The sequence below is a fragment of the Pteronotus mesoamericanus genome, unplaced genomic scaffold, assembly GCF_021234165.1.
Source record: "Pteronotus mesoamericanus isolate MK-2021 breed Mesoamerican mustached bat unplaced genomic scaffold, CSHL_Meso_final scaffold_85, whole genome shotgun sequence".
Taxonomy (NCBI): Eukaryota; Metazoa; Chordata; class Mammalia; order Chiroptera; family Mormoopidae; genus Pteronotus; species Pteronotus mesoamericanus.
The window spans coordinates 6,490,052-6,514,241 of NW_026555329.1; the positions used below are offsets into that span (position 1 = coordinate 6,490,052).

At 40.4% G+C, this 24,190-nt stretch overlaps 1 pseudogene; it reads right to left on the reverse strand.

Moving 5' to 3' along the window:
- Positions 1 to 3,518: 3,518 nt before the first annotated feature.
- On the reverse strand, positions 3,519 to 4,167 carry LOC129063028 (ADP-ribosylation factor-like protein 6; annotated as a pseudogene).
- Between the last annotated feature and the right edge of the window lie 20,023 nt (positions 4,168 to 24,190).

A 24,190-nucleotide genomic window follows, 5' to 3' on the forward strand; every position in this document is an offset into this window, starting at 1 on the left:
AGGCTGGGAGTTTTCCTGCTGCTGCAACCCTGACAGGTTTTACCTCCAGAGGTTATGAGGCTTTCTTTTCCTGCACTGGAATCCTGGGTTGTGTGATCTGTCTCGCTCCCCAGCTGTTCCTCTTGGTTTATCCACAGGCAGATGTGGGACCGCCCAGTCCTCCAGCTGCTGCCTTGTCACTCATCCTCTGCACCTGGCTGCCCATATCCGTCCCTCCTACCAGTCTGGATGAATGTTTAACTCCTTGGTTGTCAGACTTCCATACAGTTTGCTTTTCTGACAGTTCTGGTTATTTTTTGTCTTTAAATTTGTTGCTGTCCTGCTTTTGGTTGTGCGAGGAGGCAAAATGTATCTACTTACGCCTCCATCTTTCTCTTTCCCATCTTTCCTTTACTGAAGGACTTCACATTAGCACTCAAATGTGTTCTCTTCTTGGTCAAATGATGAAAACCCACCAGACTCTAAAGCTCTCTCCAGGTCTCTGGTATTTTTTTTTCTTCCCAACATTTTCTACACAAAGAGATTCTACTTCTCCATATACCAGTTACTTGTCAGGTAGCTCTGATCCTGCTCTAGCCCCTAACCATGCCACCATACTGCTCTTGCAGGGACACTTCTTTCTCCTTCAACCAAGTCCACTTGGCATTCAATTTCTTCCATGAATGTGGAAAATTCCAAGAACTACTGAGCAAGATAGGAGGTTAGAATGTTTAAACTCTGACTTTGTCCTTCAAGATCTAAGCAAAGAAATGGCCACTGAAAGTTAGAGTGACACGTGCAAATGTCACCAACAAATAAGGAGTTCACAGACACCACATTCCTCCTTGGCAGCAGCCCATTCATTTTGTAATTCTTTTTAGGATTAAGGTGGGAGTTTTTTCAAAGTTTTTAAACAGATGCCGGACATGTAAATTTTATTTTGGGTTAAAAATTAATATACATTACTACTGATATAAAATGAAGATTGATGCCAAAATAAAAATAATTTCTATCACATGATCATTGTATAAAGACCAGAAAATACAGATTAAAAAAAAAAAAGGTAAAGTAGGCTGTCTTTCAACCAGTCATTGGTAACTATGGTTAACATTGTTTAAACATTGAGAACTATGGTTATAAGCTTTAGTTATGTGCAAATGCACATATTAAAATTTTTTAGTGGCATTATGTTTTACAATTTAGTTACTGAGTGGATACCTAATATATCTGAAATAATTTTCCATGTTCATAAACATCCATTTATTAAATTTTTAAAATAACTTTAATTGTAAAATTTCAAACATGTTTAAATATAGAATGATATAGTCAGTAGAAAAGTACCCATCATCCAGGTTTAATAATTGTTGACATTTTGTCATATTTTCTTCTGATTGGTGTTTTCAAATGAGGAAATGTTACACTATGATTGAAGGCACTCCTTCAACTTTCCCTGATCTTCTTCACCTCACTTTCTTCCCCGAAGTGTAGACTTTCCATCCATATTTTTATTCTTTACTATATATGTTCATAAAAACATATACTGTTGCTTTGTGTATTTTTAAATGCAAACAATTGATTTTAGGTGTATGTATCTTTCCATACATCTTGCTTTTCCTATTAATCATGTTTTTGTTAGTTGTGTTAATATAAGTTGACCTCATTTGTTTTACCTGAATTATAATATTTACCTGTATAACTAACATGTATGTTTCTACAACATCATTTTAATTGACACAGATTATAATATATTTTAGTATTCCACATGTACTTAAACTACTTCACTATTGTTAGACATTTAGGGTTTCTACAAACTTAATATTATATACCCCTTCTAGAAATATTGTTGTAGCTATACCTTTGGATAAATCTTTCATTATTTTCCCAAGATAATTTCCAAAAATGGTTACTGCTGGTTCAAAGAGTATGCATAATTCTTTCTCTATATATTTTCAAATATATGTAGAGAAATATATACATTTATACTTCCCACACTTTCACATCAATGTATAAGAATGTGTTCTTTTCCAATTTGATATATAAAAAATAAATTCTTACTATTTTAATTTTCATTTATTTGATTATTAAGAAGATACAAGTTATAGCTTTGTCACTTATTAGGTACTTCTTTCTTCTGTAGCTTATTTGTGTAAATCCCTTGTCCATTTTTCTACTGGTGTGTCCATCTGCTTTCTCCCTCATATATTAAGACAATACTTATCATCCAAGTCTTTGGCTTTTTCACTGTCTACCATGAATAGTGTAGAAATTCTATGAAGTAAAATCTATCATTTTTTATAATTTATGCCTTTGATACCCTATTTTAAAAGCTGTTTCTCCATACCTTAAAAACCCCAATTTTTACCCAAAATGTTCATCTCTTATCATAATTTCCATGTATAATGATTTTCAATTCAATATACCCGAGGCCAGTATAACTACATTATTTTCTCAGCTTTGCACTTGGTTGGTTAGTACAGACAGAATCCAGATTGAGGCTAACTAGTGAGGAGGATAGGAGTTGCCTCATAACTTTTTCACAGCTTACTAATTATTTGTATAGACTATGAAGATATGAACCTACTGCTTAACTTTCCATCAGGGGAGCAAGTATTGAAAGCGCCAAGGAAACTTCAGCTATGAGATCTTGAGCACGTTTCTTCTTGATGTTTATTCTCATTTTGTACATGCTGTTGGGTTGAGAAATTTAAATAATCATCATTTCAATAAAGTAATATTTTGACATAGATTGCTTTCCTGTTAGGGGGACAATTTCATGGTCTTTGTTCCTGTCTTGGTGTGAGAAGGATTCAACATAAAGAGACGTTTCACTTCTCTCTCAGCCCAATTACTGCATAATTTTTCACAAATCATTCTGTGACTACGCATAAATCTGTCTTTTGCTGAGGATTTCCAGTGTGTGAAAAAACAACAGAACAAAGTTTTCAAAGGGGAGGAGTGCTCTTCTGAACATCAATATCTCTGCTACTTGTTTGAATATCAAAAAATGATGGGGTTAGTTAGGGTTTAAGTTAGTTGATTTTTTTTTTTTACATTACATTTTATGATTGGTGGTGACATATAGTAAACATCTAATATACATTAATTATCCATGGTCCCTTATAAATTATTTAAGGTTCTTTTTCACAAGCACTATCACACTGTAGTCATACTATTAACTAAATTTTTAGATGACAATTAAAAAATAAAATACATTAAAGATATCATAATTCATGATGAACTAGAGAGACAGATTTTAACTCTGACTTTAAACATTTTCATTACAATCAAATGTAGCCCTTTTCCAAGAAGTTGATAATTCTGGGAGGCCTTTCTAAGGATTTATTTTCAAATAATTAATGGACAGATTAGCATATCTGAAGTCCTATATTCTCATATTGTTTATTCAGAGTCCTTAATTGCAAGCAAATTATAAAGTTTTCTTAGATGCACAAACGTATTTAAAATAATTTGATGTATTCAGTTGGCCTTAGAATATGTTCCTTGAATTGGCAATATTGAGGTTTCTAAATACTGTCTTTTCATGTCTTCACAGCCTGGCTCCGGTCTTGAAACCAATCTACACCTTCTTGTGATCTTTCTCCTTCTATGGCACCAAAAGCACAAATATGTCATGGTTTATCTTTGATGTTCTCTAAACACAGCAACGAGACACTTTCACACATGTCACAGCATCTCCAAGGTCCATTTTGTTGGCAAAGAATAAGACTGGCATTCAGTGGTGCTTAATATCTGGATGATTCAGAAGAGTATCCAGTTCTACTTTGGCCACAACCATTCTTAATCCATCACCACTATCAATGACAAAAATGATGGCTTGTACTTGGTATAGCAGTGTTCCCAGAGATTTCTGTATCTTCCTTGACATGACACATCAAACACTGTCAAAGACAAACAGGGTAACTTGAATTTCTCTAAGCTGACTCCTATTATTGGAACTGTACCTTGAGCTTGAGCATTTGAAGGTCTATTAATGATTGTTGTTTTGCCACTATGGTCCAGCCCAAGGCACAAAATGGGACTCTCCTCCTTCTTCAGGCCAAGCAACCCTGGAAGTCTGTCTAGCAATCCTGTAACATGATTCAATTACTTACAAACCAGCTGTCTTTGAGTTTGGTCCTGCAAGCCTAGGAGCTGGTGAGGGACAGAAGTGGATGCACTCACTTGCATCTGTCCCTGGGATGGAAATCTGGCGCAAGTGGCTCTCAGCCTTTTCCTCTCCGTGACTCCCTAGGAAGGATCATGGGGTCCCAAGCAAAGCTGCCAGTTCTGTGAACTGGTAGCCTCTGTCTCAGCCCCAGCGGCAGTCCATGGGCCGGCGCCTAGGCCTGTGGTGGCCTCCTGGCAAGCGGAGGTCTTTTCCCTCCGAAGCCACACTTCTCCAAGGCCACAGTGCGGTGAGTCAGCTGCTGTCCTCCTTCTTATTGGATTGAAGAGCTGTCAAAAATGCCACATGGCGGAGTGTTAAAGAAGGTGTGAGTATGGGTGGTGTGGTGAACTGCTACCTTTTTGCATGGAGTCATTCAGTTAGTTGATCTTAAAAATTGTATCTGAACATGCATTTCTTAAAAGAAAACCAGTAGAAAATTTTATCTGTGAAGTGTTATGAAAAAGTATTTTTTCTTTTTGTTTCTGATATTTCTCTCTTGGCTTAAGTGCTCCATGAGAAAGAATATAAAATGTTACATAAAAAACACACAAAAATATGTAGATAAAAGTTAAATTGTCAAACGGTGGTAGAGATTGGCCCCCATGTGAGGCTGAAGGCTTAAAGAAAGCAAATAAATGGTTTTGGGATATTTATTATTATGTATTATATACACACATAAATATATTGCATACAATGGTAGTCACACGTGCCAAATTATATTTTAAATTTATATTTTGTTAGATATGTTTCATACCTACGAGAAATTTAAATGTGGTCACAGTGTTACAGTTAAGAAACCCAGGGTTGAAGATCAAAAGTCAGAATACCGTCAACACTGGAGGACCTCGGGGGTCACCTGGTCTAATCTCCAGCCTCTGGAAATGCAAATCCTTGAATCCCTCAGTTAGTTTTCTTGTTCTTATAGACTGCCAGAGATGACTGATGTCACGGGCAGCTTTGATAGACTAATATGATACCTCTAATTCTTCCCATATGCTGAGGGGCTTTGGAAAGAGGAGCCTTGGAGAGATGAGAACTTTCTTTCAGAACTTTTTAAAAGAAATATGAAACAGCTCTCCTTATTCTCCAAAGGAAACTCTCTATAATTAAAAATTAATCGAGAATTGTATAAGTTCAAAGCTAGAGGGCTAGTGAATTGTACTTCCCTTACTGCCACAAGGAAGCACCACTTTTAACCAGTAAAAAAGAATAAGCCCCATCCTTTATCAGAATTAGTCTGTCTTCATGAATTTTAAATACGCAAAGTCCTCAGAAATGCATTCCTTACCCCCCAAAAATGGCCCTTGCCTTGGCCTGAAGTGCTGTCGCTGGGGGAGCATGAGGTCTGCGGGGCACTGCTCTGGAGACCAGGCGGTGGGCAGTGGAGGTAAGTCATGAGAAGCCAGATTTTGGTATGTGGTGAAAGACCTACCTACAATTAAAGCCATCCAAAAGTTAAATGGCCTGTCCAAAAATCCAGTGAATTCTCAGTCTCTGGGATTGTCCAAGCAAAGACAGAATGATCATGCACCGAGGGTGTTATTAGTGATCACTGGTTAAAAAGTTGGATAACCTTGCACTCTAAGGTTGTGACTAAATGGCTCAATTACTTCAACCTTTTCTGATGAGAGTTATCTATTTTATATTTCTTCAGTAATCCTGGATGTCATTTACAAATTTTTCCAAATTACTTACATATATATTATGAATTTTATATATATATGTGCCACTAATAAGCAACATTTATCTATGTATCTATCTCTCAATATCTGTGTATACAATATATATTATAAATCAGAAACTTAAAATATTTGACAAATGTCCAAGAATATCCAGTGGAAAAAAGACAGTCTCTTCAATAAATTAGTGCTGGGATAATTGGATATTCACACGTAAAAGAATGAATGTTGACCCCTGCCTAAAGCTACTCATAAATATGAATTCAAAAATAAATTACAGACTTAAATATAAGACTGGACACCATAAAACTCCTAGAAGAAAACATAGAAAAAATGCTCCTTAGCATGATTTTTGGATAAGACGCCTAAAGCCAAGCAACAAAATTAAAAACAAGTGGGACTACATCAGACCAAAAAGCTTTTGCACAGCAAAAGGAGTGATCAACAAAGTGTAAAGACAATCTATGGAATGGGGAAAATATTTGCAAACCACATGTCTGATAATCGGTTAATATCTAAAACATATAAAGAACTCATATAACTCAATAGCAATAAACCAAATAATATTATTTAAAAATGGGTAAAGGACCTGAACAGCCATTTTTCCAGAGAACATACATAAATAATCAGGTACATGAAAAGGTGATCAATATCATTACTCATTAGGGAATCAAAATCAAAACCACAATAAAACCACCATTTTGTCTCATGCTTGATAGAATGGCCATCATCAAAAAGACAAAATAAAACATTTTGGCGAGGACATGGATAAAAGGGAACTCTTGTGTACTGTTGGCAGGACTGTGGATTGGTGCAGCCACTATAGAAAACAGTGTGAAGTTTCCTCAAAAATTAAAACTAGAACTACCATGTGATCCAGCAAACCCGCTTCTAGTAATATATCCGAAGAAATAAAAACAGAAATGCTCCATCAAAGAGATATCTGCACCCCCACATTCACTGCAACATTATCTACAATACCCAAGACATGGAAACAACCTGTGTCCACTGATGGAGAAATGGATAAAAAATGTGAGAATATATATCTATATAGGTACAGATATATATATAAATAGATGCAATGGAAGATTTTTCAGGCATTTAAAAAAAAAAGAAATTCTGCCATTGCAACGACATGGATAAACCTGGACGGCATTATGGTAACTGGGATAAGTCAGACAAAGGAAGGTAAGCACTGGTGATCTCACTGAAGGTTATGTGGAATCTGAAACTAACAGAAAACCCACACTCACAGAAGAAGAGATCAGATTTGTGCTTACCAGAGACAGCAGTCTAGGATGCGGAAACTTGATGAAGGTGGTCAAAGGTACAAACTTATAATAAGATAAAGAAGTACTAGGGATGTATCGTACAACAGAATGATTATAATTAACACTGCTATGTGACATATTTGAAAATTAAGAGAGTAAACCCTAAGAATTCTCATCACAAGGAAAACAACTTTTTCTTTTTCTTTTTTTTATCTATATGAGATGATAGAGGTTGAGTAAACTTATTGTGGTAATCATTTTACAACATATGAAAGTCAAGTTCACATCTTAAACTAACACAGTGCTGTATGTCAACTATAGTTCACTAAAACTTAAAGACCTGGAGGAGAATATATACCATTAAAAAATATAATTTGGAACTGTCCACACAACACCAAAATCTGCCTCAGAAGTGAAAAATTAGCCAAACAATTGGTGATTTTCTCTGCATAAGGCTAAGTAACTATTCTTTTTCATTATATTCTAGTTTCCCAGGAACCTATGTTATAAATCTTGACATCGACCTGATTTCCCTTTTCTTCCTATTCCACATGCTTGTAGAACCCTTTGCTGGCAGTCCTGCAGTACCTTTTCAGTGCATCTCCTCTTTTCCATTTGCATCACTGCCCTATCCAACTCCCTGCTTAATATTGCTCGTCCAGACCATGGCGATTGCTCCTGGCATGTTCCGCCCACATTCATTCCTTCCCTCCGCAAACGTGTAATAAGTGTCCACTGTGTTCCACTTGGAGCTACGGCAGTGAACAGCAGCGAGACTCTGTCCTCAAAGAGTCCATCCTCAGAGACGGAACAACCCCTTTTCTCTCAATCCAGCCTGCACAGCAGATACATTTTCCTAAAAATCATAATGGTAATTATGTTACCATTTGAAAACCTTTGGCGAGTTCATACTCTGAAACTTAAGATTCTACCTAGACTTAATCTAAAATTTCTTTCTAGACTAATATCCTTCAACCACCTCCAGTTTTTCATTTGGTTGAGAAAATTTGACACATTACCAGGTCGCAAACGTCACTCGTGCTTTCTGTCCACCCTCCTTTTCTCAAAAGCTGTTCTTCCTACAGTGCAATGCCCGGTGGTCCTCAGGGCTCTCACTGCACGATGTACCCTTGTGTACGCCTTGTGTAGTCTCCTTTTTTGGAGTATGAGCCAGTGAGTATGATGGGATGTCACTCCTGGGGTTAGGTCAATAATCTGTTGACTTTAATCAAAAGGATGAAGCTGACCTATTTAGCTAAGTGCTTAGGTGGAACTGGGCCTTTGCTGTTTAAAAAAATTTTTTTAATGTATTTTTTCCCATTACTATTTAGTCCCTTCATACCCCCACCCCTGCAATCACCACACTGTTGTCCCTGTCCATGAGTTCTTTTTGCTCAATCCCTCCGCCCCCTAACAACCTCCCCCCTCCCCCTTTAGCTGATGGACTGGGTCCTTCTTAAAATCAGAGAGAGATTGATCCTGCTGGTCTTGAAAGAGCAAACTCATATTGTGGAAGAAGCCACTTGCCGGGGAACAAGTGCCTCTAGGAGCTGAGAGTGACCCCCTTTGGCAGTCAGTAAGAGTGGGGACTTAGTCCTTCAGTTTCAAGGAACTGAATTTTGCCAACCACTTGTAGGCGCTTAAACGAGGAACCCAACTTTCACCTGCGACCGCAGCCCTGGCTAACCCTTGATTTCAGTCTAGTGCGATCCTGAGCAAAGGACTCAGCTAATTCAGTTCCTGACCCACAGAAACCATGAGCTAATAAAGTGGTGATGTAAGCAGCTAAATTGATGGTAATGTGTTAGGCAGCAATAGGAAACTAGTAAAAGCCACTCACCAATTTCACCCAGAAATATCCTACACGTTCACCAAGACCCAGTGGGAATGTTTATCTTTTTCCTGTTTCCTGATTTCTCGAACCACAGTGATCTTTCTCTGAATTTTGGTAGGACATTGTTTCCCTCTTATGGGACTTCCTACTTTTATTACAGCCACTTGTGTAGTCTTATTTGTCCTCCTGAATTGTAAACTCCTGGAGAGCAGAGGTGGCCTTGCATATGTATATATGCATATGTTTTGTAGGATCACTGAACCAAATAAATAGTTCTCAGGGATCTGAGAGTTAAAACGCTTCGGTCTTCAAGCTTCACACTCCTTTTCTTGTGCTTGTGTCAGCTTCACGTCACTTAGCACAGGTACAGAATTTTGTGACCTGACCCTCCCTAAAACTGTCATCCAAAAGGCTAATTCCTTTACCAAAGAGTAAACAACATGCGAGTTCAACATATGTAAAACCCAAAGTTGAAGGTCACTAAAACAGACCTATGAGTTAGGAAACTTGCAGATAAGCAAGGTAGCATTTAGAGCCACCGAGGACACCATGAGGTTTGGTGTACGAGGTTTGTAAGCAGCCGTTGCCATCCACAGGTCACTTCCTTCTTCCCCACATCGCGGCTTCCTGCACCTGGGTGTGCTCAGGTGGGTTTAAATAAGAAATAATGAGGAGCCAGGCTTGGACAAGAGCGTCCCCAGCATTGGGAGCATTATGGCCAGAGTTGGTTAATTGAAATCAAGCATCGAACTAAGTTGCCACTGATGCGATCTGACAAAAATGATCATAGGATAAAATTGCCTCTTGCTGATCCCCACCTATCTTACATTTCAGCTGCAGCAAGATTGAAGCAAACTGCTCCAATTTACTGCTCCCGACCTGCTGATAATGGACACTTTGCTGTGCACTCTCCCTTCATTACTGCTCAGGTCAGGGCTGTTAACAGGGACTCTTGCCACTTTTGACAGATAGTCACTACCAAGATGAATGGCGGTAGCCACATGACCACTTAGGACCAGGCCTTCCCTCCCCAGCACCTTCAAAATGCCTTTTTCTAAAAAAAAAAAAATAAAAATAAAAGACTACTCTTCACTGTTTAACTCTTTATTAACTAGGGGAATCAATAGAAACCAGGCAACTGTAACCTCGTGATTCCTTTACTGTAGAGCTGCAATTATTTCAAAGAAACCATTTCATAGCATTTTAAAAAGAAAGTCTCCATGAAGCTGCCTTTGTACATTCTGTCAGATTAGGGAGGGGAAACAGGGCTGTAAACGGAATTATTTGGGAGAGGGGACAGTGATTAGCCCAAGTCTCAGCTATGCTAAATCTTATGAAGAAGTGGCTCTTTTCTGAGTTAAAATGGACTTATTTAAGAATGGTAAAAATTATTTACTAGAGAAAATAGGCATTTTTAATACCACATGATAAACAGACCCTGACAGCCTTGTCCTTCATTTCAATTGTTCACAAACCTTCATGGAGAACTTTTTAACGTCAACATTTCTAAGTCATTCTACTCTATATATTTAGAAAGAAAAAGGTAAAAGGAGAGGGGAATATGTGTATCATTTTGTGCTACTTTCTTTCTGAATTCTATTTATTTATTTATTTATTTATGTTTTGAGAGAGAGGACAAGGGGAGGAGAAAGAGAGGGAGAGAAACACTGATATGAAAGAGAAATGTCAATCAGCTGCCTCCCATACACACCCCAACCAGGGACAGAACCCACAACCCAGGCACATGCTCTGACCAAGAACTGAACGGATGGCCTTTCTCTTTGCAGGACCACGCCCAGTCCACCAAGCCACACCGGTCAGGGCTGTGCTATTTTATTTAATAGACAGACACACACCATAATTCAGATAGTAAATGCTTAATGATTAAGTTTTAAGAACAAGTTTAAGGGAAATAGAGTACATATGTCTAATGTTCCACAAGGCTTCTAACTTAATTCTATGTTTAAACAAAATACAGTTTGTATAGAATGCTTTAGTTTTTGTCTAGTTGCTGATAAGCTCATTCATTTTTGCATTTGACAGTCAAACGAGCTCTCACAACTCTTATTAGATTTACACTGCATTGTCTGATTCACTTTGACTCATGAAATTAGATGAACTATTAACTACCATAATCTGTTATCCACCATTAAAATTAATTGATTTTCATGTCACTCTAGAACTGAATAATTATCTAGAGATAGTCTCATAAACTACAAAACATAGTGGGAAAGCACTTTTATTCCCCATTGTTTCTAGTAAGGTTGAACAGTCCGATGGCTTTGCTAGCTTTTCTCTCAGCAGAAATCATGAACACATGGTTGTAATCAACAACTACACTTCATGGAGGGGAGTCGCGTTTAGGAAAAAGATTTTGAAGATGTGGATGATGCATAACATCACCCCAGAAGAGGTTTGTCACCTGGCAGGATATTTCCAGATACACTATAGTGTTGGTGCCAGGGTAATCCAATTTGAATGAACATGCTATTAAAAAAATAACTACCAAATAGTAACAGGAGTAAATATAAGGGTAGCATTTCATTGTGTTGCCTGAAAAAATCTTATTTGATATTTTGGTTCAAAGACTGCATAGCTATAAATAATAATAACCCCTGGTTATGGAAAATTTATTATGTGCCAGGCACTGTGCCCAGCAATTTCAACATGCACTATTTTATTTAATCCTCAAATGTTCCTGTGATATTGGGCTTTATTTTTATCCTGATCTCACAGGTGGGGAAATTGAGGCTTAGAAAGACCAAGAAACTTGTCTGAATTCACATAATTAATAACAAAGGCGGTGGGATGTGAACCAAAGCAGTCCTACCCCAGAGTCAAACTCCTAATTGTTATCCCCCGCCACCTCTCCCTCCTGTAACGTCGCTATATCACTTGGTGTGGATGGTATGAGTGGCTATTAATTGTTCACAATTTTTATCCATTTAATGTTTATTAAGAATTAATCCTTTCACTTGTAAATTGATCTACTCAAGGAAAAATTATTCTTGCCTTTTAAAAGCTTCTCTGAGTAGCAATAATAAAATTGCTCCATTTAAACTTTTGTAACAAAACTCTGTGTTGATCGCATTTTTCCCCACATAAAAGTAGACAGGAGGTACTGTGTATATCAGATACATGTACTGAAGAAACTGACAAGCAAGTTAAAAGAAGGACCCAAAGCATGTCTGGCTGAGTAAGGGAACCAGATGTTGTGGTTTGCCGGGGGCTCTCCTGGTTTTTCTAGTGGTCCTGACATAATTAACAGAACCGTCTTTTATTCTCAGTATTGTTTGGATAATAAATTAGAGGGTAACCTTAACTTTAAGGGAGCAGTTTATTCTATTAGTAAACTCAGCTGAAAACCAGCTCTATCAATCTTGTGGAGATGAGCAGGCTGCTGCTTGAGTGGGCTTTAAGTATTTAAATATGCATGCTGGACCTGCCACACCTGACTTCTTACTCATCCTTTCCTATTGTGTCCTGTTTTCAGTTGGTGACCGTGATGGTCTTTTTGATGTGTCAGCTTGGCTAGGCTTCGGCCCTCAGTTATTAAATCCAACACGAATCTAGGTGTCGCTGCAAAGGTGTTTTGTAGATGTGATTAACGTCCATAATCAGTTGATTTTAAGGAGGATGATCCTAGAAACTCTGGGTGGGCATGATCCAACCAGCTGAAACGCCTGAAGAGCAGAGCTGAGGCTTCTCTGAGGAAATGGCACTGGTGGACAGCACCTTGTGCCCACGGGTTTCAGCCCCTCACCCACTCTATGGGCTTCAGATGTACCTAGCCAGCCCCACAATCATGTACGCCAAGTCCTTGCAATAAATCTCTGAATAGATTTCTCCCATTGGTCTGTTTCCCCCATTGAACCCTGACTGACACAGCCCCTAACGCCGGCGGAGTCGTGCTTCACCTCCTTCCCGTGCTCCTCCTGACTCTTCCCTTTATGCCTTGGTAATCCCACTGGCCTCTGCCTGCCACCAAAACCAGACAGCAGCTTTGAGAGCACTGTTCTCCTAATTGAGCATCCTCTGTATTAAGGGCTAATAATATGCCCCAAGCACTCTGCCAGACACCGAAGACACAAAGGTGAACAAGGTATAGTCTGTTTTGTATGTCACTCCCAGCACAAAACCTGCCAAGGCCCCTCCGGTGCCTGATGACAAGGCAGACCCCTCAACCAGGCAAAGCGGATGCTGCCGATTTTAATCTGCCCCGCGGGACTCAGATCCCACAAGGACCTACGGCAGGAGCTTGGCTGTTCCCTTCATAGCTTCCAACTTGGCACACTTGTATTTGTTTTCCCTGTGTTCCTCTCTTTAAAATCAGCATTTGGTTGCATGGAGCAGAAACTGGCTACTTAAAGCAGGATAGGATTTAGAGAGTTTGTTACTTACCAAATTGTGGGGCGGGCAGGAGACATGGGCCCCAGACTGGCTGAGAGGTCCCTCGGCAACAGCTTTCAGAATCACACGTCCAAGCTGGCCCAGCACGGGCACAGGCGGCTCCATCACGACCGGGAAGGCGGCCAGTCCACAGCTCTCATGGACTGAAACGTTGAACTCAGGGTCAGGGAGCTGTTGCGGGCCGCCACTGCCACACATGCCTCTCAGCTCCCGTGACGCTAATGGCTGGTCATGGAGAAACTGCCACAGAAAAGCCAACATCTCCTTGATGACACGAGCCAGCAGAAAACAGGTGATGTAGCAGGAAGGTGGCTTCCACTCTTCGTCAGCTTCCACGTCTGGCGTGAGCGCATCGGATTGGCATTTAGAACTCCAGCGGCAAGGGACTCTGGGAAACAAGGCATTTATTTGGCTTCCCAGATGCTTGTAATATAGGAAGGCTCAGCAGGGGGAGCGCGGGGTGGGGTAAGGGGGGGGGAGGAGGTTAAAAAGGATGCTCAATGCCATCCCATGTTTCCCATCGGAGATGGGTTTTATCCTACCTGGAATGTTTTAGTCCCTGTCTTACTCAAATAAGGATGATTTACTTAATAAAAGGTCTTCAGGACCTTAGCACTCACCAAAATTTCTAGCACATTGAAGTGTTTCATAATGAATGAAACACAATTATAATTTATTCTTTATTGACACAACCACAATTATAAATTATAATTTAATTGTCATAAGTAAAACTTTTCTCACAACTTACAGGAACTATATCCCATATAGTGCCCATTATAATACCTGCAAATGGAAGACACTCTATTTCTTGAGTGGATGGATGGATACAGTGCTATTAGACACTAGGGTCTAATACACATACTTTAAGTAGACTTGCATAACCAACATTAATGTTTCTCTAAGACACTAAGTCATTGTACTAGAAGGTGATATTTAATTTTCTGTATTATAGAAGCCCATGATATAAATACTGCCTCTATGTTAATATGTTTTGTTTCTTAGGAATTATTTTTATTGGGTACCTCCTCCTAAAATTGCTGTCCAGTGAGAACAAATTAATTATGTACAAATGTGATATAATTTTCTGAGCAAATGATACACTTCATTTTAAAAGACAAATGGTGAAGAAGATTTATATACTATCACACTCCAGACCATTTCTGTTTGCAGTGAGCAGAAAGGCAGGTAAAACCAAAGTGAGAGAAGGTGGGGGCAAAATTTGATATAACCACGTGCTACAGACTGCAGGTTTGTTCCACTTCCCCTCCCCATTCATATGTTGAAATCCTAATGCCCAATGTGATAGTCTTAGGAGGTAGGGACTTAGGGAAGTACTTAGGTCATGAGGGTGGAGCCCTCACCAACAGGATTAGTGTTCTTATAGAAGAGACGCCTTCTGCCAGGTGAGGACAAAGCAAGAAGACCACAACCTGGAATGGGTTCCCTCACCTGATCGCGCTGGTGCCCTGAGCCCAGGCTTCCGGACTCCAGAACCGTGAGCAATAAATTTCAGTTGTTTATAAGCCACCTAGTCTGGGTTGTTTTGTTACAGCAGCACAAATGGACTAAGACACATGGCAAATATTTAAAAAAAAAAAAACAACCAAACCAGAAAAAATAGAAAGATGGCCTTTGCATAGATGGAATGAAGTTCTACAGGAGAGAATTATTGTTAGAATGCATTTCACCCCCCAGAAATCTGTCCTCGCACAGGCGGAGTACTTGTCATGCACACTGCGCCTCTCAAGCAAATTTCAATAAACTGAAAGGAGAACGCTGTGGAATTGGATAATTTGACATCTGCACTGTAGGCACTGTTGTAAGTCATGTGGCGAGCTGCCCACAGGAGAGCCCATTGTGCTTCACACACACACTGGCTGTCCTCGCGCCTCAGGCGCCTGTCTGTGGGCTGCTGAATTGTTCCTGGAGAGGCTAGTTTACTGTGTTAATCTTCATATTCAATTAGGGATACACGATGCTTTCAAGAAGTCTCCTAACCATTTCTTTAGAAACTCTCATTCATTAAAATTAATTCTAATTTTTAAAATTATGTATTTCTTTTCTACTCAGCTGAAACTGCTATATAATAGTATCCACATTTTGCAAAAGAGGTCTTGGCTGACAAATTTTTCTCACAATAACTCACTCTGTTAATACTTTCATTACACCATCACAGGCTCACTTTTAATATTCTCTCTCAGGGTTTTTCAACCTTAGCATTAAGAGCATTCTGGACCAGATACGTCTTTGGTGTGGGGGCTGTTCTGTGCATTGCAATGCAGGCTCTAGCTCCTCAAAGTAAAAGTTCTGGGTGATCAAAAGCTGCTGCTAGAAATCAGAACAACCGGCTCTATCTTCATATGATTAGAGAAAACCACTATTTCTTTTTGTTCCTATGTGTGATGTAAGACACAGCATGGTTATATAAATCAGTGAGAAGTCACTCAAACACAAATTTTTCCATCATTTTAGAAGATAAATCTGAGGTGCCTGGCACCTACCTCTGTTTTTCAGCACTAAATTCCACATAACTATGGTGATCAAGTAACTATGAGCTATTTGAAATTTACATTTCAATACTTCACCAAAATTTTATTAAACTTTCTTCATTTTCACTCAATATTCAGCAAACTCAGTTCAGTGAGGTCAGTGGATCTCTCAGGCTTACAGAGGAAGAAACCAATGCAGAGCTTGCAGGAGACTTGATCTTATTTTCTAACAGAAGAGAGATGTATTTAAGTTATATTGTCATTGCCATCGCTTCTCTAGCTCCTGAAATGTTGGGTTGGCCAAAAAGTCCATTATGTTTTTTCCATTAAATAAGACACATTTTTCATTTTGCATCAATAACTTTATTGGTTTGGATATTTTGAGTATGCTGGCTATCCCCCACTATTGGCTTTTAGTGGGTAGAGGCCAGGGGTGCTGCTAAACATCTTCTAATGCATAAGACAGCCCCACAGCAAAGAATTATATGACCAAAATGTCAATAGTACCAAGAAACTTCGCAAACCACTTTCGACACGTTCGATCAGTAACAGCATTTTCTCCATACATTGCACAAATCTTTTTTTGTGTTACAGTTGCATTCTTACTTTTCTTGAAGTAATAAAGCATAGTATGCCAAAAATGTTGCATATTTTATTCCATCTTCAATATTAAGATGGCTGCACAAAAATTCAACAATTTCAGTAAGTTTTTAAAAAAATGCACGCTGATATGAGAGCAGTCACAATACAATGTAACAAAATTGTTTCAAAGGACATTAAAGACAACTAAGCACTACCAGAGTGATTGTACAGAAAAAAACATAACAGACTTTTTTGCCAACCCAATTGATAAAGACTTGAGTGGGGTGGAGGCTGGGGTCTGTCTTACAGCTTTTACAAATGTCCAGGAGGCCAGGTCATTTGACTGACCCTTAAAGGGATAGGGTTGTTTGAGTGAGGCTTTCTCTAATGGACTTGGGCAAATTTCACATTGCTTTTGGTTTCACGACAGTGTTCTTAGTGGCCACAGCCAAGACGATCTGCCTTGCCATCCTCTACCTTTTGCCCAATCTCTTCATATTTTCAGGTTTTAGTCCCAGAGAGTAGCTCACATATTGAATCTCTGTATCTTTCTTTAAAAACATGTACCTCTCTGTGGTTTAAAAATCCATTCTCGCCACATGAATACCAGGAACCTGTGTTTTTTCCAATCCTTTCCAATCTAACTTGGGGCTCAGCAGCATAAACGTTCTGTAATTGCTTCCGAGAGCCAGTCACTGAGACGGGGAGGACAGACGCAGCCAGAGTTTACTGAGTTTCCTTCGCTTGTGCTGGAAAAGCCTGCCTTGACCCACCGGCTACTGGGCGCCCTCTTGGATACCCAACTGCGTCCTTTGTAGCACCTACGAAAGCAGGAAACTCTTTCCCGAACATGCCCCGAGCCGGGCTGCCGCAGTCCGTGACTTCCTGGATTCCCCAGCGTTTCCAGGCCGTGGTTAATCTCCCAGGAAGCCCTAGGTCTCTGCAGTAAGGCCCACATTCTCTTGGGTGGGACAGTCCTGTTTCATGGCTCAGCATCCACTGCATCCAACTCTGCTGGAGTGTGGTTGGTAGGGTAATAATATCGGTATAATAACGTATAGCTTTAATTTGAACATTTCATCTAAAAGGTCATAGGGTGTGCTTGAGTATGATATTGTTATGTTACAGAATTACATGCTTATGCTTTTGTAATAAAAGATTTTGTAATTAAAAAACGGGGCATTATTTGTGCCGGGCCCTCCTGTATCTCCCAGGGAGCTCCTGAAGGTCTCAGGTAACAGAAAGTCTTGGCCTGACAGAGGCCAAGGCAAAGCTCAGGCGTGTCCTTCTCACACCATCACCAGCAACGCCACCCATGGTTCCGTCATGGACCCCAAATTGTGACGTGTTTACATAGAAAAATGCAAAGGGTCAAGTTTGTCTTTAAACTCATCTAGTTATCTAAGGAGCCGCGAAGCTAAGCATGATCCAATGGGAAATGAAGCTATAGATTAATGAAATTACACATCCCTGCCACCTATTGTTTTGTGCTTTCAAGACCTGAGCTGTAACTGATTCAGAAAGAGTCCCGTGTTAGCTTACTGCTACGCTGACACAATAAAGACCAAGTCAGCATAAAAATGTCTGCAAATTCCAGCATTTAAAGCCAAGAGATCTGCGATCCCCAATTATCTCTGAAAACAAAACAGTTCTGTGTACAGATTGGCTGTAGTGTATCAGTCACAAGGGAATCCTAATCCCTTACATCCTCCTGTGCCAAAAGCCTTCCACGTGAGCCTCACAGTGGAGAGGAGTCATGAGCAATGACCCCTGGGAGGCAGAAAAGGAGGGTGGGTTTCGGAGAGTTTGGGAATCCCCGTTGCCTCCTGCACAGGCTCAAGTGTTCCTGACCTAGAAGCGACACTTCGGGAGGTGAACACTTTGGGAGGTGAAATACCTTCAGATTCCTTTCGACTAAATCCTCCATGTATGGGCACTTAACAGGAACCAGGTACCCATGGAAACCCACGGTTTTCTTATACTTGACAGTTGGGAGTCTCCTCCCTCTCCCTGATTCCTTTACAGGAACAAAGTCTTAGGTTAACCTGGTGAGGAATTGCTTGGACAAGTATTTGTTGGCACCTGTTAAGTTCTAGGTATTAGAAATGCAGTACTGAACAAAGCAGGCTCAACCTATCCTCATGGAGCACACATTCTAATCAGAGGGCAAATGAGATCCAATGATCTGAGATCTCACTCTGGGCCAGGTATGGTTTTAAGCATTTGACCTGTATTATCTCATGCCTTACCAACCCTATAATGTAAATACCATTATTTCCATTTTGCAGGTGTGGAAACTGAGGCTCAGCAAGTTGAATAACCTCCCGGGACACCTTGATTCTAGAGTCAGCCATCCCAACCACTCTCCTCTCATTCCCATTAGAGGGTGGACTTAATAGCAGGAGGAATTATGATGGCAAGGCGAGTTGTTCGGTACGAGTTTGGAGACTTCGGTGCCAGTGCTGTGATGCCTAAGAGCAGTCCTTTAATGTTCCGTCTTGATCCAGCGAGGCTGCGCTCGCTCTGCTTATGTAACTTAGTCCCTGTGAAACTCTTTACCAGGGAACCTGATCTGTTCATCCAGTGTTCACTGAAGCCCAGGCTCACTGAAGACTCCCTCCACCAGAGAACCTGTTTGTCAGGAAGAGGAGCGTGGTGGCACTTGAACTGTTCTGTCACGGGGCTCACTGTGCAAGAGTTCCGAAGGGAACCTCTCTCAGTGTACAAGGAAGAGTGCGGTGACAGGACAATGAAATGAAAATCCCAGGGGCAAAGCCGAAGCCACCCAAACACACACACACACCATGTCATACCCAATAAGAACAACAAAAATGGCCACACACAGCAAGAAGTGCAAGTTCGCAGTGAGAACAAAGGCAGCTATAAATATTTCAAGGAGCCAATAAAAAGGAGATGAAGAAGAAGGAAAAAAAGCAAAACAAAACAGGACTGGTTAGCTCTCCACAGCAATGGGCTCCATAAAAGCTTTTATTGTTAAGAGAGTTACTTTACTAAGAGCTATATGAAGAAAGCTGAATGAATGTGAAAAATGGCATGCACTAGCCTGAGCTGAAAGATGATTATCATCCTCTGCGTCCTGTATTTTGGAGCAAGTCAGTACTGCTATTAGAAGATGGCCATTGTAGTTAAAGAAAAGCTTGTTTTGTGCTTTCCTCCCCCTTCTGGGTAAACAGAAAGCCAATACAGATTTCTCCTCTGTGCTAGTCCATTTATTTGAACAATTATTTTAAAGATGTAATCCAATCTTACTGTCTTTCCAAAAGGATAGCTCCTGTGAACTTTTCCAGCAAAGCCCTGCACACACAACTTGCTAACCCAAGAATTGTGTTATTTTTAGCATGTATTCCTTCCCTTCCATCTGCCCTTCACCCCCCTCCCAACCCCATTCTTTAGCCATCTGTTTGTTTTGTCGTTGGCTATTAACAGGAGAGTGGGTGGCATTTAAGGGAATTGACCCATCTGCACTTCAGCCATTGAAAGGCTAGCCAACTAAAATTGTAAAAAAATAGAAAACTGGAATTTTTTTGGAAGGGGAAAAGGCATTATTCTCTCAGGCTATTAGTGCAGTTTTCCTGTATTCTCAGTTTGAAGGGCCCTGCTGTGTCTTTTTTTGGGTGAACGAAGGCAGTACAACCTTCCCAAATGTCAATGTCAAGAGGAAAAAGTGGTAACTGAGAAGATAGTATTGCTGAGCAGATGTTAATTGTTGATGTTTCTGAAATTCTATTTTAAGCCATTACTATAATCTTGACTTACTTGATAATACTTGACTTATTATTGCTTTGAGTTTACTCTGACGGGTAGTTGTCAAAAGTTCCAGTTACAAACATATGTAGGACATGTAATGATATGGTGTAAACTATTTGGAAGGTCCAAATAAAATCAGGACTAAACTCTCGATCACGACTTGAGAGCCTTTTAAAAACTCTCCTAAGTATGTCAAAAATATTTAGATAAAACATGTAGCAACTTTCTTTTCACCGATTATATAATCAGCAACTAAATTTCAGTAAGTGGCAACTTGACTTAACCTTTGAAGCGGCAACTGGTTTTTCCTCCCTTACCTAGGACACGCTAGTTCTCTTAACGGCCTTACCTGGCCGTTCTCAGGACTCACATGAGCCTAAGCAAGTGAGAGACCCTGAAACTGAAGGTTCCTTAGCTCCAGGGAAGCCTTCCTTTGACTTGTTGCCTTGTGTTGCATGAACTAGAATAATGGTAAAAACGCAGAATTCATACACATCTTCCATGTGGTTGAAAGTATGCGGGAGGCAGAGATACTGATAAAGATGATCCATGCTTTTGATTTCTTTTTGAAATAAGCACACAAAAGGACATGTGAGTGGAGTCTGATTAAAGTGAAACAGACAAGACTCTTGTTTACCACAAGAGCTAAGTCTACTAGGTGAGGGACAAAGTAGGGGAGGAGAGCAGTAAGCAATTCTGACCCGGTGAGTGAAATATACTGGGAAACAAAGCTCCCTTTTCCTCCTTCTTGGATCTAATCCACAGAGCCCTGTGGAAGGGCCCTGAGTAAATATTGTGAGTATCCTGGGTATGTTTAGGATTTACCAATGGTTTGAGTATGTGGTATCAGAGAAAGACAGGAGTCAAAGAGAGATGACTCATACATTTTTGACCTTAGCATCTAAAAGGATGGAGTTGCTATATACCAGAAGAGAATGCGTGGGTTGAGAGAGTGGAGTTCAGTTTTGATCATGTTTGAGCACCAAAGGGAGATAGATACCGAGCAGACAGTCGGACACACAGATCTGGATGGAGTTCAGGGGGAGAAATCAGGAAAAATGGTGGGCTAGTAAGGACTTAACACCGGGCTCTCTGGGAAGAAATAAGAGGCCCAGTATCTAATGTTTGTGAATTACTTTGGTGTAAATACTTCACTATGGCTGATTTCTAGTTACCAACGTGGAGTCACTGTCATTCAATACGGAGTTGGGAACACAACCTTGTGAGACCAGGTGAGCTGTCTCAGACACATCAGTGGGAATAAAGACATTAATTTAGGAGTGACAGCATGAAAATCCATGACACTGAATGATGGCATTTAGGAGGTGAGTATAGAGAAAGAGAAGATATTAAAAAACTGAGCCGGAGTTTTTTAGATGTTAAGAGTTTAGAAGGTGATGAAGAATCAAAAAAGAGGGAACAAAGAGAGGAACTAAGAAAGGGTTTCAAGGTCAAAGGCTATTGATGGGCCAAATGAAGGCTTAAAATAGGCCTCTCATTTGGCCACTGTAACCTTGATAGTAGCAGCATCCGTGGAGTGAGGGGACAAAAGCCTAAAATGACTTATCCTCACAAGCTTCTCAAAATAGAAAGAGGTTGGCGTGGCTTTGGCAGCTGAACCCAGTATTAAAATCTTTAAAATGCACTTTGGGCCTTTGATTTAGAATGGATTTCAAAATCACATGATGTCAGAACTGGAAAAAAATTTGGTAGATCTCTTGGCTCCAGGTTGCTCAAAGCCCTCAGAAGAAAGGAGAAGGGAGCAGTCAAGGTTCAATAATTTGAAAAGATAGTTGGAAATCTATACAAACCTCTAATCATTGTAATTGCCCGTTGTTTTATGTGAGTCTGTGAATAAAAATCGTGGCATTTCATTCAGGTTTACTGACCAACACTTCATTTCTCTAACACTGCATAGGTTGTACAGAAGTTTGGGAGGACATCTTTTTCGAGTCTGAGCGGGTGTTTCTAGCTGCTGCTTTACACTCATTGTTTCCTCTGCTAGTTCTCATCCTTCTAGTGACATGGGACATCAGGGATACACAGTACTCACAGGTAAGTATCCGTTTTTCTATTTTTAGGCAATCTAATTCTAGGCAAAATCTATCGCTTATGCAATGCTTCAGGGGTAGAACTAATTTTCCTTGGCGCAGCTCTTTGTTGCCCTCACTTCATTCATTCACTCATGCACTCACTTATTCTCTCACTCATTCATTCATTCATGCAAAACACAGTGAAGAGGAGTGGTTGTGCGAAGGGGGTGGAGAGAAAAAGTTTTCCACAGGGAAGACCAGCAGGTGCAAAGATAAGAAGGCATCAGAGAATGTGTCATGTTCTAGAAAGTAAATCATTAAGACTGCAGCACGCAGCTGTGGGATTGATGGGCTGTGAGACTAAAAACGTAGTCTGTACCCTAAGGGCCTTTTAAGTGGCACTGAAAGGTTGGATTTACTTTGAGAAGTTATTTTTTTTTTTTAATGAGACACAGGGCCCTTATCGTTGGAAAATTTGGTAACCTATCCACATTTAGCTGCGTCCTTAAATTCTTTCATATAGTTTGATTCTAGTTTTTCTTTACGAATTTCTCCATTTCCACCCTTTTGTCCACAGAGGAAGAAGTCATCAGCTCTTCAAGAGTTCCTGCAAAACAAGGGTAAATCAGGCAACCTATACTGGAGGAATTCTGAGATTTCCAAGAGTGTATTTTCAGGATTTTGCTGGATTTTTAGAGTTATTGCCAAAAAGAAGCAATTCTTTTTGCCCTGGCTGGGTGGCTCTGTTGGGTGGAGGGTTGTCCCATAAACAAAAGATTTGCAGATTCAACCCCTGCTCAGGGCCCATCCAGGAGGCAACCGACCGCTGTTTCCCTCTCACGCCAATGTCTCTCTCAAATCAAAGAACGTGTCCTCAAGTGAGGATTTAAATTAAAAAAAAAGCAATTTTTTCTGTTTCATTTTCTGGGGGATCATGAGATAAAATTTCAGTCCTGGACCTTCAGATTACATGCTCTATCCAGTTAGAGGCAGATCAAATTTTTTTAAAAGGTCTTTTGTTGCCAAGGGGCCAAGGATCATCTGCAACAGGCATGAGGATGGAATTATTATATGGACAAATGTGGATGAAAAGGAAAAGTCTTTGAGCTTAGCAGGTATTTACACTTTGTTTTATTTTTAAAAATAAAGCTAGTGGGATGTGGCAATCCTTTTTTTTTTTTTTTTTTAAGCCAGGAAGAACTTTGTATTTGCTGACTGTGGTAGAGAATCTTGAATGTCCCCGAGGCTGAGCCCTGTGGCCAAGTAAGAGCAGCAGGATGGTGAAAGCCCTCCCTCTGCCATACAGAGCTGGTGAAAGACGATGCCCACTGGGTCAACTAGGCTTGCTTTGCTCAGTGTCCTCAGCCTTGACTCCCCAGGGCACATATGTTGACCTCCGCCCTCAGGAACTATGAGCCGTGAAAGTGGGTGTGGAAGAAAAACAACGTAGTAGAAGTCAAGTCTCCTCCCTTACCTACTCTCTGTGCCAGACCCAGGAATTTGGGTGATAATGCACTGGTCTTTGGAGAGAGAATTTGGGCGTAAATATCCCATTATTCTAGGATAAATGCTCCTTTCTTTAGAGAATGGGATGGCCAGAGCAGTGGCTCTGCGGTTTACATGGCTTACAAAGCACTTGGGGCAGCTGTTCTAAAGGCAGGGTCCTAGCAATGTCCCCAGAGGTTTTGGAGCCACTAGGTCATTTTCCCCACCTCCCTGATCAGACCCTGAACTGGGGACACATCCCAAAGTCAATTTTGAATCACACTGCCTTAAGGAGAAGAAGAGCTCTAAAGTCACTTTCTCTTTGATTGGATGACTATCAAGCCCCTGGTTTCATAGGCCGGCTCTGCCCTTGCTGGGTGTGTGTGTGTCTTTTCTGGGGAGGGGTGTCAGGCAAGAAGAGAGAAAGGGGAAAAGAGAATCTGAAGCTAGACTCAGTCTCAGAGAGAGGAGAGGAAAAGGAACATGGCCCAT